Source organism: Talpa occidentalis, unplaced genomic scaffold (genome assembly GCF_014898055.3).
Source record: "Talpa occidentalis isolate TD23 unplaced genomic scaffold, MPIMG_talOcc4v2.1 talOcc4.13, whole genome shotgun sequence".
In the NCBI taxonomy this organism is placed as follows: domain Eukaryota; kingdom Metazoa; phylum Chordata; class Mammalia; order Eulipotyphla; family Talpidae; genus Talpa; species Talpa occidentalis.
The window spans coordinates 53,377,157-53,391,500 of record NW_023601322.1 but is presented as its reverse complement, the minus strand read 5'-3'; the positions used below and the strand labels follow the sequence as shown (position 1 = coordinate 53,391,500).

The following is a 14,344-nucleotide window of genomic DNA, read 5'->3' as shown; positions in this document are numbered from 1 at the left end:
AGATATAAGATATGGATTCTGATATGGCTATTTTGAAACTGTCTCATTTAAATCACTTATATTTAAATTGTCCAATTACAAGATTATCTTTTTGTTGATGGCATCACAGAAAGTGGGCTTATCCATGGTCACAAAATGTCATGTTTGTTTGGAGAGTGTTACAGTGGAAAAAAAATAGAGAAGACCATTTGCATATTTATTTTATGTACACACACACACACACACACAAATGAACTACATACTCAGAATTATCTTAGGCACTTATGAGTTAAATACAAATTCAGATTTGAATAGTGACTATGGAAATTTTCCTCATTAAGAAAAGCTGTCCTCTCATACAGAAAAAATAAATACCATGGTAGCAAATGTTCTTTTCTGATAAAGAAAGCAACTACAGAAAGCTTTTGTTTATTTGTTCAAAGTAACCGTGCTATAGATGCACAAAACTCTCAACAACTCTCCCAGCACTACTTCAAAATGAACACATCAAACTTGATTTTCATTTTATTTCTACATACTAATAAATCAAAAAGTGAAGACCCAGATTTTATATATTTATATAAATATGCGTATGAATGCATACGATTATTTAGCTTTATCTTCTGGACAAGAATGACAAGTTAGTCTCTCTTCATAAGCAGCAATTACAATTTGAAGACACCTCATATTTACCTCTTTGGCCAGCACCAAGCCTGCCTTATCTGAATCTTTCCGTTTCATGAAAAACACTAATTCTTCACTGTGGCATCAATTATTCATTCAGGTTGAGACCTTTGCAAAGGCTCTTGGTTTGTCAGCAACATCTATTTACTTCTTTGATTTGCTTTTATCAGATTCACTATCACATAAAGATTTCCTTTTTATAAAGCTTCAATCAACTCTGGACAATCTAAATTTTCTTCAAGTTCTCAAGTATTGTCAACATCTGTAAATCAATTCCATTAGAAATACTCCACCTATCTATTCGCTACAGATTGGTCCAGTACTTTTTTCCACCACAAATTCTTCAGGTTCTTCCTCTTCAACTTTTTTACGCTTTCCAATTTTTTGCAATGCAGTTTTATTGGAGACCATTGTTATTTCAGACTTGAAGAGCTAGTATTCATTGCCTCTGAGCTGCTCTGTCTGTGGGGTTTCCTGGACAATTTTGTGTTAAACTAAATCTGTGCTCTGGTAAATTAAGGTTATTGTCTTTTATCCTTTTCCTTTTCCTGGGCTCTGAAAAGATCAAGTAGTTGGTTCTGTACTGGTAGCATAAAAAGGTAAATAAAAATAAACTTGAATATTTATAAAAGCCAGAGTTTCTGGAAAAAAGCCCCCACTCCTCCTTTTTCTATTTCTAATTTATAATGTCTGCAACCCTTTCTTTTCCTTCTGACTTAAATTGTCTTCCTCACTTTGGGATTCATTTGAACCTATTCCAATACTGAAAATATATAATGTGTCTGAAGGAACCCTTCAGTTCAATATGTTATTTGTGAATTGAAAAGTACTAAAATTAAAGATAATTAAAAAATTTTTATTTGTTTATATATTTTACATCATTGTTCATTTTTGTACAATGTTTGCTTTGATAATTTTTAAACCCACGATGCAGTCAAATTTCTTTTGTTTAAAATGAGAAATCACCACATGGAAATAGTAGAATATAGGTGTGTGTATGAGGCCCAATTAACAAGAGATGATAAAGATCAACTGAGTTTGATGAGGATATTTTGCCACCATGAAAGAGGCAGAAGCCCAAATGTTTAGTATAGCAGGCTATCACTTGCTCCAAGATCTGAGAGTGTCTTTTACATGAATAAGAAGAAGTGTGGTACTGTTTTGATTAATCAAATCTGCTATTCTTAATAATAAATACCCAAATTAGGGAAGCAGTAATACAGTAAAATAGAATGGCAATAAAAGAATGTTCAGAGTTTTCACAGGAATAACTTTTTTGGCAGAAATGTACTTAATCTTTTTAACAAAACTGAAATTTAAAAAATTTAAAGGGGAAAATCCAAATGCCATTACAATTTTTTTTCTGTAATATGTCTTTTTTTTTTTTTAAGATTTATTTATTTATTTATACAAGCAGTGGGTACAGTCAGAAGCGCGGGAGGGTGAGAGAATTCACCAGAGCCAGAGCGGGGAACAGAACAGGCAGACTGACGAAGTATACAGCTGAGGGGAGCAGAGGGCGCTGCAGGAGAGATCTGTGCGCCATGTGGGACCCTCACCGGTGGCCAGGGATCGAACCAGTGCTGCAGAGGTTGTGGGCAGCTTCGCAGCCCAGGGTTCAACTGCTGCGCCACCAGGGAGACCTTGTAATATATCTTATACAAAAACTCTCTATTAGGATATTAACCCACTGAGAGGCAGAGATCCTGGCTTAGGCAGGCTATAGGGAAACAGTGGTCACACATACTCTTTCTTGGTGATTTTTAGCTCATACCCATAGGAGAGTAAATGGAGAACCTTGCCCAGAAGTCTCAAGCAACCAGTTCTCTTTGTCCTTCTGCCTGGAACATTTTAGTGTTAGCGATTCTTGTTGGGGTCTAATGGTATTTAGGAGCCCTAGTTCCAGGGCCACTTCTCCTGCTACTACAGATGACATTAGTAAGACATGCCACTGGGCAGTCCTCAGATGCTCTCTCACTTAACTGCTAGGACAAAGCCAGTGGTCTGGACATTTCAATCTTTCAGGATTTTTAATCTCTTCATTCTACCTGTAATATTATTTACTTTGTAATGATTTTTATCTTTACTTATTTTTAAAAATTTATTTATATATGTATACTTTACATCATTGTTCATTTTTGTACAATGTATGCTTATATGCTTTCTCCTCTCAGATTGGAATTCATTTTTTTTTTTTAAGATTTATTTATTTATTTATTTATACCAGCACTGGGTACAGTCAGAAGTGAGGGAGGGTGAGAGAATTCACCAAAGCCAGAGCGGGGAGCAGAGCAGGCAGAAGGACTGAAGTACACTGCTGAGGGGAGCAGCGGGCGGCAGGAGAGGTCTGCGTGCCATGTGGGACCCTCCTCCGGTGGAGCAGCCGGGGATGGAACCGGCGCTGCAGAGGCCGCGGGCAGCTTCGCAACCCAGCGCTCAAGCTTCGCAACCCAGCGCTGAACCACTGCGCCACCGGGGAGGCCCAGAATGGAATTCATTTTTAAAACTGCTAACCTCTCCTAATGATATCAAAGGTCTGATGTGTTAAGGATTTTAAATAAAATATTTGCTTTAGGTAAGTATATAATTAAAAATGGAATAACAAAATTAAATTTAAATATAATCCTTAATACTATTTATAAAACAAAAAACAAAAAGAAATGTTTCCTGTATAATTTAGTTTCACTTATGTGATGAAAACATAATTTAGCCACATATCATGTATTTGAAATTGAACATACTTAAAATATAAACTGAGAGATTCACTTCAAGTATAGTGGGATAAGGACCCAGTCCCCAGGAAAATTATCATAAATGGCAAAAATTATTTTTAAAAGTAACTATTTAAAAGTCTCCAAAAATTAGTTAAAGGTAATATAGCAAATTAAGATATATTCAGGAATAAATTAAACCTAAAGTATGAAGGAGAATAATAAAGTTTAGAGCAGAAAATAATAAAATATAAAGTAGAAAAGTAGAGAAAATCAACTAAACCAATCAATGAAGAAGTATCTTTTCATCAAATGGTATTGGTATACACATTTAAAAAAAAAAAAACAAACAAACAAACCTGGCCTCTTCCTCACTTGATACAAAATAATTAACTCAAAATGGACTATACATCTAAATGTGAGAACTAAACTATAAAACCCTTAGAAGAAAATACAGGAGAAATTTTTTGTGAACTTTAATTATGCAAACTTTTCTTAGTTATCGCAACAAAAATTATAAACAACAAAAGTGAAATGAACATATTGGACCTTACCAAAATTAAAAACTTTTGTGCTTTAGAGAGCAATATCAAAGAAAAGTGAAAAGACAACTCACAGAAAGAAAATTTTTACACATCATTTATCTGATAGGAGATTTGTACATAGAATATATAAAGAACTTGGGCTTCCCTGGTGGCGCAAGGGGTAAAGATGCAACCATAGCTATTCGCAGCCACTGCAGCACGAGTTCCATCCCTGGCCAGGGAGCTACCACATGGTGCAGCAGACCTCTCCTGACTCACCCGTTGCTCCCCTCAGCAGTGTACTTTGGTCAATCTGTCTGTTCTGTTCCCCACTCTCTCTCTGGTGAATCCTCACACACACCTTCACCTCTGGCCTGTACCCCAGTTCTTGTATGCATGAATAAATAAATCTTTTAAAAAAAGAAAATATAAAGAACTTTTACAATGCAATAATAAAAAGATAACCCAATTAAAAAAATGGGCAAAGGATCTAAATAGACAATTCTCCAAAGATACACAAATGGTCAATAAGCACATGAAAAGAGGCTCAGCAGCATTAAATATCAGGGAAATATCAGGTATCAAATCAATACCACAATGAGATTCCATTTCATACATACTATGATGGCTAAAATAAAAAGACCAATAATATCAAGTTTGGTGAGAACATGGAGAAATGGAAACCCTCATCCATATTCTTGTAGGCATGTGAAATGGTGAACTATTGAGGAAAACTGGAAGTTACAAATTGTAAACAACACACAAAAATGCACATACTGGGGCCTCCCTGGTGGTGCAAGGGGTTAAGACACAGCACTATGAAGCTGTCAGTAGCCACTGCAGCATGAGTGCGAACCCCAGCCAGGGAGCTAACCCACATGGCCCAGCAGACCTTTCCTTTCTCACCTGCTGCTCCCCTCAGCAGTGTATTTCAGTCAATCCACTTGTTCTGTTCCCCAATCTGTCTCTGGTGAATCCTCTCATCTCCCTGCACCTCTGGCCTGTAACCCAGTTCTTGTGTGCATAAAAAAATAAATCTTAGGAAAAAATGCACATACAAATGTTCACAGTCATAATGGACAAAAAGTAAAAACTATTCTATTGGCAAGTGAATGCATAATAAACATGTGTTATACCCATAGATGGAATATTATTTAGCCATAAAAAGAAATGCAGTGCTGATACTGTATAGATTAACCCTGAAAATATTATGATAAGGAAAGAAGACTGTAACAAAAGGCCAAATACTATATGCTTCAATTTATATGTAATGCCCTAAATAGGCAAATCTATAGAGACAAAAAGTAGATTGGTGGTTGTGTAGAATTGGAAGCGTGGGACAAAATGGGGATGATTGTTAATGGATATGAGGTTACTTTTTGGGGTGACAAAAAGTTTCTAAATTTAGATGGCAGTAATTGCTGCACACCTCTGTGGACATAGTAAAAACTACTGAACTGCACACTTTAAATTGTATGGTATATACATTACATATCAATAAAGCTATAAAATAATATAAAATAATAATATATCTATAAAAATAATAAAAAACCAAACAATAAAGTTATAAAAATAACATGCCCACACAATTTCAGATGTCCCCCTCCATCTTTCACCTGTTTTGTTCTTTTCCTCCCCCTTCTACCGATTGTCACTCCCAACTGACCTCACCTGGGTTTTCCATATAAAAATGATATATAATATATATCAATAAAGCTATAAAAATAAAAATAATATAATAAAGTTACAATAATAAGGAACTATGACACAAAATTGTTTTCTATTAATAGTTGCTTTCCCTGAGGCTTATCATTTTTTTTTCCAGCTTTAATAATCAGTGGGCTTGTGGGCGTCCCCTGGTGGTGCAGGTGGTTGAGCGCCACGCTGTGAAGCTGCCCACAGCCTCTGCAGCACCAGTTCGATCCCGGCCAGCCAGTGAGGGTCCCATATGTCGTGGCAGACCTCTCCTGTCTTGCCCGCTGCTCCCCTCAGCAGTGTATTTAGTCAGTCTGCCTGTTCTGTTCTCCACTCTGTCTGTGGTGAATCCTTTCACCCTCCCGTGCATCTTCCTTAGTTTTTCCCCCACCTATAAAGCTGTAATAAGGGCTCCTAAAAGCTGGGTGATTTTGATTTCTTCCTTCACAGAGTGGGCTTTACACACACACACACACACACACACACATGCACACTCATTGTCTTAGTATCTGGCTGGTGTCTTTCCTCATTTGCTTTGTTTTGTAGTTGTAAGAACCCAGTGCCCATACAATGACACATGTCCCCCTCCATCTTTCACCTGTTTTGCTCTTTTCCTCCTCCTCTACCAATCATCACCCTCAACTTACCTCACCTGTGTTTTCCTAATATCACAAGGTACCTTTTCCTTTTCTCCTGAATCCTCTCATCTCCTTTCACTGATTTTCCTCTGACTTTGATTTTTTGTTTCTTTCTGACTTTACTACGTGGTCTGATCAATGCCTACAACTGAAATCTGGTGATGCTTCTGGCAACACTGAATGCAGTGACCCTGTCTGCAGTAAAAACAGACCAAGGTGAGTCTAGAAGCAGCTATAGGTGCCCTGGTAACAGCAGGTCTATAGATGGCCTGTAGTCAGTTGGCTGAAGTGCTACAATCCACCCCAAGAAATACATCAAAACAAGCCAGTTGTTTGAAAATCCAATGGGAACAGGCACAGAAACTCTGGTTGAGAAATAAATGGAATAACTGCAAACTCTCTCTGGGTCTCTGCCAAGGATTTGCAAACATCAACATATTAAGTTTCCTGGAAAAACCAAAAGTCATGGGAACCTAAATTACTTTTCTTCATCTCATTAATCACCTTACACATGGACAAAACTCAAGCAGAGGGGTGGTCTGAGTAACATATGACTGTTGTTTTACTTACTTCTCCTACCACAATTACTTTAAACAGATTAAAAGATTCTGGAGGCAGGAACTGTCAATAAAAGAAAAAAAGATGAGAGGGTTGATGGATGATTTGGCTGAGCTTCCTGAGTGTGCAAAAAGCTGTGTGAGGGCACCATTGAACATAAAAACAGTGTTGCTGTACTCTGGGACTAGGGAAGCATTTCCTCTAAAAGTGGATCAAGATAATTTCAAGGAACCAGTGGTAGTCACATATTCTTTATGAGGAGCTTGTGCTGTTAGCACAAGAACAATTCAGACCTCAGAACACAGAAATAGTAAGACTAAACATGTTTTCCAAAATTGAAGCTGCTTACAGAAAACACAGGGTTATTCTGCTGCAAACCAAACTATGGGTGGGGGCGAGGTGTGTCTTTTGTTCCTTCACTGGGTGAACAGCTATATTACACTTTTCTGAAAGGGGAGAAAGTTAAAAACTTAAAAATAATGTATCATTTTAAGGACATATTTGAAAATATGTTCCTTGTTCCATTATGGATTTATTTTTGCTATTCTACTTAACAAATAAAGGATAAAAATCCAAAAATTAAAGGATAAAAATTGATACCCAGCCTCCAAAATGTATAAAACAGCTGTGTGAAAACATACAGCTCCAAATTGGTTCATTTAGAGCAGAGAAATTAAAAATGAAATTACTCACAAAGGAAAGGAAAAGAAATACCAAAACACGACACCACTTCTGGTGTGAATGTTACTAGGGAGTCCAGCCTCAAGCAGGAATGAGCCTGTCTTTTCACAAAGCTCTAAAGCTTCATTCTGATGGAAGGATAAGGAAATTATTCTTGTGAGAGTATTATTTCACATATGAATGATAGCAGGCAATGTCCTCAGGAATCTAGAAAATGATGCAATTCTTTTTTTTTTAATCCAATTTGCTTTTCATTTATTTTATTTTATTTTGGGGGGTTGTTTCTTTTTTTTTTAATTTTATTTTTATATTCCCCATATAATTACAACCCCCTTATTTTGACCCCAAGCCCTCCTTTCCTTGCCCCCCCCAGCCCCCATAGAGTGTCTGGTTCATAGTTGTTTGTCAATTTTGGTATTTTCTTTCTTATAGTTATTCTTTTTTCTGGTCCCTTATTAAAGTTTTCTAGATTCCTGCTATGAGTGAGACCATCCAGTATTTTCCTTTTTCTTTCTGGCTTATTTCGCTGAGCATGATCCCTTCCAGCTCCATCCATGTTGCTGCAAATTGCATGTGTTTATCTTTTTTGAATGCTGAGTAATATTCCATGGTGTATATGTACCGCATCTTCTTGATCCAGTCATCTATTTTTGGGCATTTGGGTTGTTTCCAAAGCTTAGCTATTGTAAACAGTACTGCTGTAAACATAGGGGTGCAGGTGCTCTTTGGAATTGATGTTTCTGTGTCCTTTGGGTAAATACCTAGGAGTGGAATTGCTGGATCATATGGAAGCTCTATGTTTAGTAGGTCCAGAAATCTCCACACAGCTTCCATAGTGGTTGGACCAGTTTGCACTCCTACCAACAGTGCAGGAGAGTTCCTTTTTCTCCACAACCTCACCAACATTTGTTATTGCTAGTTTTTTTTAATATGTGCCATTCTCACTGTGTAAGGTGGTATCTCATGGTAGTTTTGATTTGCATTTCCCTGATTACAAGTGATGTTGAACATTTTTTCATATGCCTGTTGGCCACTTGCATTTCCTCTTTGGAGAAGTTTCTTTTTAGCTCTTCTGCCCATTTTTTGACCGTATTATTTACTTTGTTTTTGTGGAGTCTCATCAGCTCTTTGTAGATTTTTTGTGATCGGTCCTTTATCATTAGTGTTGTGTGCAAAAATGTTCTCCCAGTCAGTGGGGTTTCTCTTTGTTTTTGTTATTGTCTCTTTTGCTGTGCAGAAGCTCTTTCATTTGATGTAGTCCCAGCTGTTGATCTTTGCCTTCACTATCACTGCTTTGGGTGATGTGTCTGTAAAGATGTCTTTGAGGTGCATATCATGTAGTGTTTCGTCTATATTTCCTTCTATATATTTTATGGTTTCAGGTCTTATGTCTAGTTCTTTAATCCACTTTGAGTGGTTTTTGTGCATGGTGTTAGGCAGTAGTCAAGCTTCATTCTTTTGCATGTAGTGACCCAAGTTTCCCAGCACCATTTATTGAACAAACTTTCTTTGCTCCAATGCATATTCTTTGCTCCTTTGTCAAAGTTTAGTTGACCACAAATCTGTGGGTTCTTTTCTGGATTTATAAAATGATGCAATTCTTATAAAAAAAGTTTCTTCATTCCATGAGTCTAAAATTTTTTAAAAAATAGTAGTTTAAACAACAGCTACCCAATTTAAAGAGAGCCAAGATAGGCTATTATTATTATTTTGTTGGGACTAAATTTTCAAGGTTAAAAATGACCCTGCTTCTTTTTTAAAATTGCTTTAAAGAAAACTTTATTTACTATATACAGCACAAGAAAGCAGTGTAAATGGAGCAAGATCTAAGTAAACTTAAACGTTTTTCTAGTATAGAGCAGGTAGCGATAACTAAACTACTAGCATATCTGAAAACAGAGAACTCTAAAACTTTTAAAAATTTTTATATAGTTTGCTCATAATCCTAAAAAAGAAAAGTTCATGTTTTAAGTTACAAACTTACCTCAGTAGTGTACTGAAATTTCCAAACAACAGGAATTGACAGACCATAGACAGGAAGCTCACAGGCACTTTGCTGACTACATCACTAACACTTGTTTTTAAAGTGTTCTGGTGGCTGCCATGTTCATTATTTTCTTTTCTTTTCTTTTCTTTTTGTTATTTGTTCTTTTGGCAAACCATTTGTAGAAACACTTAAAATACAGTAAGACCACTGGGCAGAGGTTCATGCAGTGGACTTCTTCTGGGGAAGGAGAGCACTTTCATACAAAGTCAAGGGATAAAAGATCTGATTCAAATTTTGTTGTATTATTCTAACAGATTCAAGTTTGGATGCAGGTTTTTGGGTGCATCATCAAGTTTGGAACAAGGAACAATTACTTTATGACATTCAATAACTTTACAGAATAGTTAAATAAATACTGCTTATATATGTGAAAAATTCATCTCATCCTACTTGTGGGGGGGATGGGTATAAAAGTGACCTTGTTTTTATAGGCATTATAAAGCTAAAGAAATAGACAAATCATTTTCAATGAGGAAAGACAAAAATCATGAACAATAGCTTCTAAATATTGGAGAAAAAAAATCCCTATGTACCTGGCCTGGGCACTGGGATCCTTAAATCTGTACAAAGATCCAGCTATCCTACAGAGGATAGCTGCAAAATACCATCCTATATATATTTGGAGATAGGAAAGAGATCTTGTGAGGAAAGTGAAAAGTAGTTGGAATTGTTTAAGCCTCTGTGCTGTGAACCATTCCCCATACAATTCCCACCCCCCTTGTTTTCATCCTAATCCCCCCTCCCCCACCCTGTAGTGTGTTTCTGGTTTATAGTTGCTGGTTGATTTTTACTTTATTATAATTAGTCTTTTTCCTGGTCCCTTATTTAGGTTTTCTAAAGTCCTGCTATGAATGAGACCACCCGGTATTTTTCTTTTCATTCTGGCTTATTTCGCTGAGCATGATCCCTTCAAGCTCCGTCCATGTTGCTGCAAATGGCAAAAGTTTATCTTTTCTGAATGCTGAGTAATATTCCATGGTGTATATGGACCACATCTTCTTGATCCAGTCATCTATTTTTGGGCATTGGGTTGATTCCACAGCTTAGCTATTGTAAACAGTGCTGCAACAAACATAGGGGTGCAGGTGCCCTTTTGAATTAATGATTCTATGTCCTTTGGGTAAATACCTAGAAGTAGAATTGCTGAATCATATGGAAGCTCCAACTTAGCAGACTGAGGAATCTCCGCACAGCTCTCCACAGTGGCTGGACCAGTTTGCACTCCCACCAGCAGTGCAGGAGAGTTCCTTTTTCAACACATCCTCACTAACATTTGTTGTTGCTAGTTTTTTTAACATGTGCCATTCTCACTGGTGTAAGATGGCATCTCATTGTAGTTTTGATTCGCATTTCCCTGATTACAAGTGCTGCTTTTTTTTTTTTAAAGATTTATTTATTTTTATACAAGAACCAGGGTACAGGCCAGATGCGCGGGAGGGTGAGAGAATTCACCGGAGACAGAGCGGGGAACAGAACAGGCAGACTGATGAAATACACTGCTGCGGGGAGCAGTGGGCAAGATAGGAGAGATCTGCTTCGCATTGTGGGATTCTTGCTGGCTGGCTGGGATCAAACCCATGCGCAGAGGCTGCGGGGACAGCTTCACAGTGTGGCACTCAACCACCTGCACCACTACGGAGACCCTACAAGTGCTGTTGAACATTTTTTCATATGCCTGTTGGCCATTTGCATTTCCTCTTTGGAGAAGTTTCTTTTTAGCTCTTCTGCCCAATTTTGACTGTGTTGTTTACTTTGTTTTTGTTGAGTCTTGTCAGCTCTTTGTAGATTTTTGTAATCAGTCCTTTATCATTAGTGTTGTGTGCAAAAATTTTTTCCCAGTTGGTGGTTACTGTCTCTTACTGTGCAGAAGCTCTTTCATTTGATGTAGTCCCAGCTGTTTATCTTTGCCTTCACTATCACTGCTTTGGGTGATGTGTCTGTAAAGATGTCTTTTAGGTGCATGTCATATAGTGTTTTGCCTATATTTCCTTCTATTTTTTTTTTTTTTAGAGGCATGTATTTTTATTTATTTATTTGTTTGTTTGTTTGTTTGTTCGTTTGTACATGCACTGGGTACAGTCAGAAGCGCGGGAGGGTGAGAGAATTCACCAGAGCCAGAGCGGGGAGCAGAACAGGCAGAAGGACCGAAGTACACTGCTGAGGGGAGCAGCGGGTGGCAGGGGAGGTCTGCGCACCATGTAGGACCCTCCTCCTGTGCCCGGGGAGCAGCCGGGGATCGAACCGGCGCTGCAGAGGCTGCGGGCAGCTTCGCAACCCAGTGCTCAACCACTGTGCCACCGGGGAGGCCCCTCCTTCTATATATTTTATGGTTTCAGCTCTTATGTCTAGTTCTTTAATCCACTTTGAGTTGTTTTTTGTGCATGGTGTGAGGTAGTAGTTTAGCTTCATTCTTTTGCATGTAGTGACCCAGTTTTCCCAGCACCATTTATTGAACAAACTTTCTTGGCTCCAGCGTATATTCTTTGCTCCTTTGTCAAAGATTAGTTAACTGTAAATCCGTGGGTTTATTTCTGGATTTTCTATTTGGTTCCATTGGTCCATGTGTCTGTCCTTGTTCCAGTGCCATCAGTTTTGATTATTATGGCTCTGTAGTATACCTTGAAGTCTGGGAGTGTGATACCTCCATTCCTTTCTTTTTTATTTTTTTCAGGAGAACTTTGGCTATTCAGGGTTTTTGGTGGCTTCATATGAATTTCATCAATAATTGTTCTATTTCTTTGAAGAATGTCATTGAAATTTTTATTGGATTAGCATTGAATTTGTAAATTGCTTTTGCTAGGATGGCCATTTTAGTAATGTTAATTCTTCCAATCCATGAGCAGGTGATGTCTTTCCATTCTTGGTGTCTTCTTCTATTTATTTTAACAGTGTTTTATAGTTTTCTTTGTATAGGTCCTTTACCTCTTTTGTTAGGTTTATTCCCAAGTATTTGATTTTTTTTTTGTTTCAATAATAAAAGGGATGGTTTTCTTGATTTCTTCTTCTTCAGATTGATTGTTTGTGTACAGGAAGGCTAGTGATTTTTCTGTGTTGATTTTGTATCCTGCTACTTTACTAAACTGATTGATTACTTTGAATAGTTTTTCGGTGGAGTTTTTTCTCTATGTATATTATCATATCATCTGTGAATGGTGATAGTTTGATTTCTTCCTTCCCTATTTGGATTCTTTGTATGTCTTTCTCTTGTCTCATTGCTCTGGCTAGGACTTCCAGTATTATACAATAGGACATTTTGTCAGCAGGAGAAAGACCAAAATGCTAACTGTGACTCAGAACCCTTCTCAGCTTCTATTCTTTGCTAGGTACTTTTCTCAACTCCTAGATGACAGTAGTTTTAGCTTCAAGGTATTTGCCACACTTAATTTTCATTTCTTTATTCAGGTATTGGCCAGTTTAGGCATTATAAAGTGTTTCTGATAGGTTATTTAAGGGAAGAAGCAGGGAAAATCTGTGGGTTTGATGAACAAGTTCATTTAGGAGGAAGTAAGTTTGCAGATATTAGTTAATTTTCAGTTCTTCTATTTGATTTGTCCCCCTGGTTTGGCTCAATGTTGAGATATTTTTCTTCCAAAATACAGTGCTTTTTATTCTATAATATATTACCAGAAGCCTGCAATTTCCACATATCTTAACACAAGTTTGTGTTAAATAACAGGTATTTTACTTCATGTAGCAATATTGCTTACATTTGGAGACAATCCGGGAGAACAGTTGTCTACGTTAGTAAAACTCATCACTAAAATTAAATGTTTTAATTTTCCTAATGGGCTTCAAAGGGGGAGGGAAACCAAATGTGTTTGTGAAAGATAATCTCCTGGAAGAGGAAGTCTGTGCAGAGGCTTAATCAAATCTGGGGCAGAAGTTATATTTCCAAAGTAACTAATCATCAGAACGATACTTCTTGCTTATTAGTGCATTAGTAAGTGTGGACACCTTTTACCTGGAGTCAAGTAGCTAATTCCACGGTCAGGCATAATTTGTTTCTTCTCCCCTTTCTTAACCTTGTCATTAAAAGTTTAGATAAGACCTCTTTTAAAAATAAAATCCAGGGCCTCCCCAGTGGTGCAGCGGATTGAGCGCTGCGCTGTGAAGCTGTCCGCAGCCTCTGCAGCACAGGTTCAATTCCTGGCCAGCCAGGGAGAAACCCACACGGCATGGTAGACTTCTCTTGTCTCGCCCACTGCTCCCCTCAGCAGTGTCTTCTGTCTGTCTGCCTGTTCTGCTCTGGTGAATTCTCTCACCCTCCCATGTCTCTGACCTGTACCCCAGTTCTTGTATAAATAAATAAAAAAAAACTTTAAAAAAATTTAGAAGACATTGTTATTTATCACTGAAGATAATAAATTAATGTAGCTTATAGCATGTATGATGGATAAAGAGGGCTGGTAAGAGCTTATCCCTGATGCATTAGAAATGAGGCCCTGTGACAGCTCTTGCTCTCTCCAGTGAAGCTGATGTATTGACTTGACAGGTGGATATTAGGTACTGAGGCTGTCTGGGTGTTATGGAAATCACATTGAGTACGTTTGACCATGGCAATGAAGCTAGATAAGCATAAGTCTCATTCTTATTCCACCCAGGGAAGATATCTCATCTGCATTCCCCTTTTTGCTGTCAGCTTGCCATATTTTTCAGCTCAGACATGTGTAAGATAAGCTCTGTCTTGTTATCTAATATTTTACCAGGCGATAGAACCAAAGGGTAAGACAATCTAAGTGCCCCTGTGGGAAGGACAGCTTGCATGCTATTAGGCCCGGCACTAAGCCTAAAGCCTAAACAAGAGGACATTTACAGGGGAAGTTAATC

At 37.7% G+C, this 14,344-nt stretch overlaps 1 protein-coding gene and 1 pseudogene across 6 annotated transcripts in view; both read right to left on the bottom strand.

Moving 5' to 3' along the window:
• The window catches only part of LDLRAD4 (low density lipoprotein receptor class A domain containing 4), a 589,432-nt gene that overhangs the window by 70,787 nt on the left and 504,301 nt on the right, over positions 1-14,344 (bottom strand). The gene's annotated exons all lie outside the window — the stretch shown is intronic.
• On the bottom strand, positions 586-1,074 carry LOC119243223 (chromobox protein homolog 3-like; annotated as a pseudogene).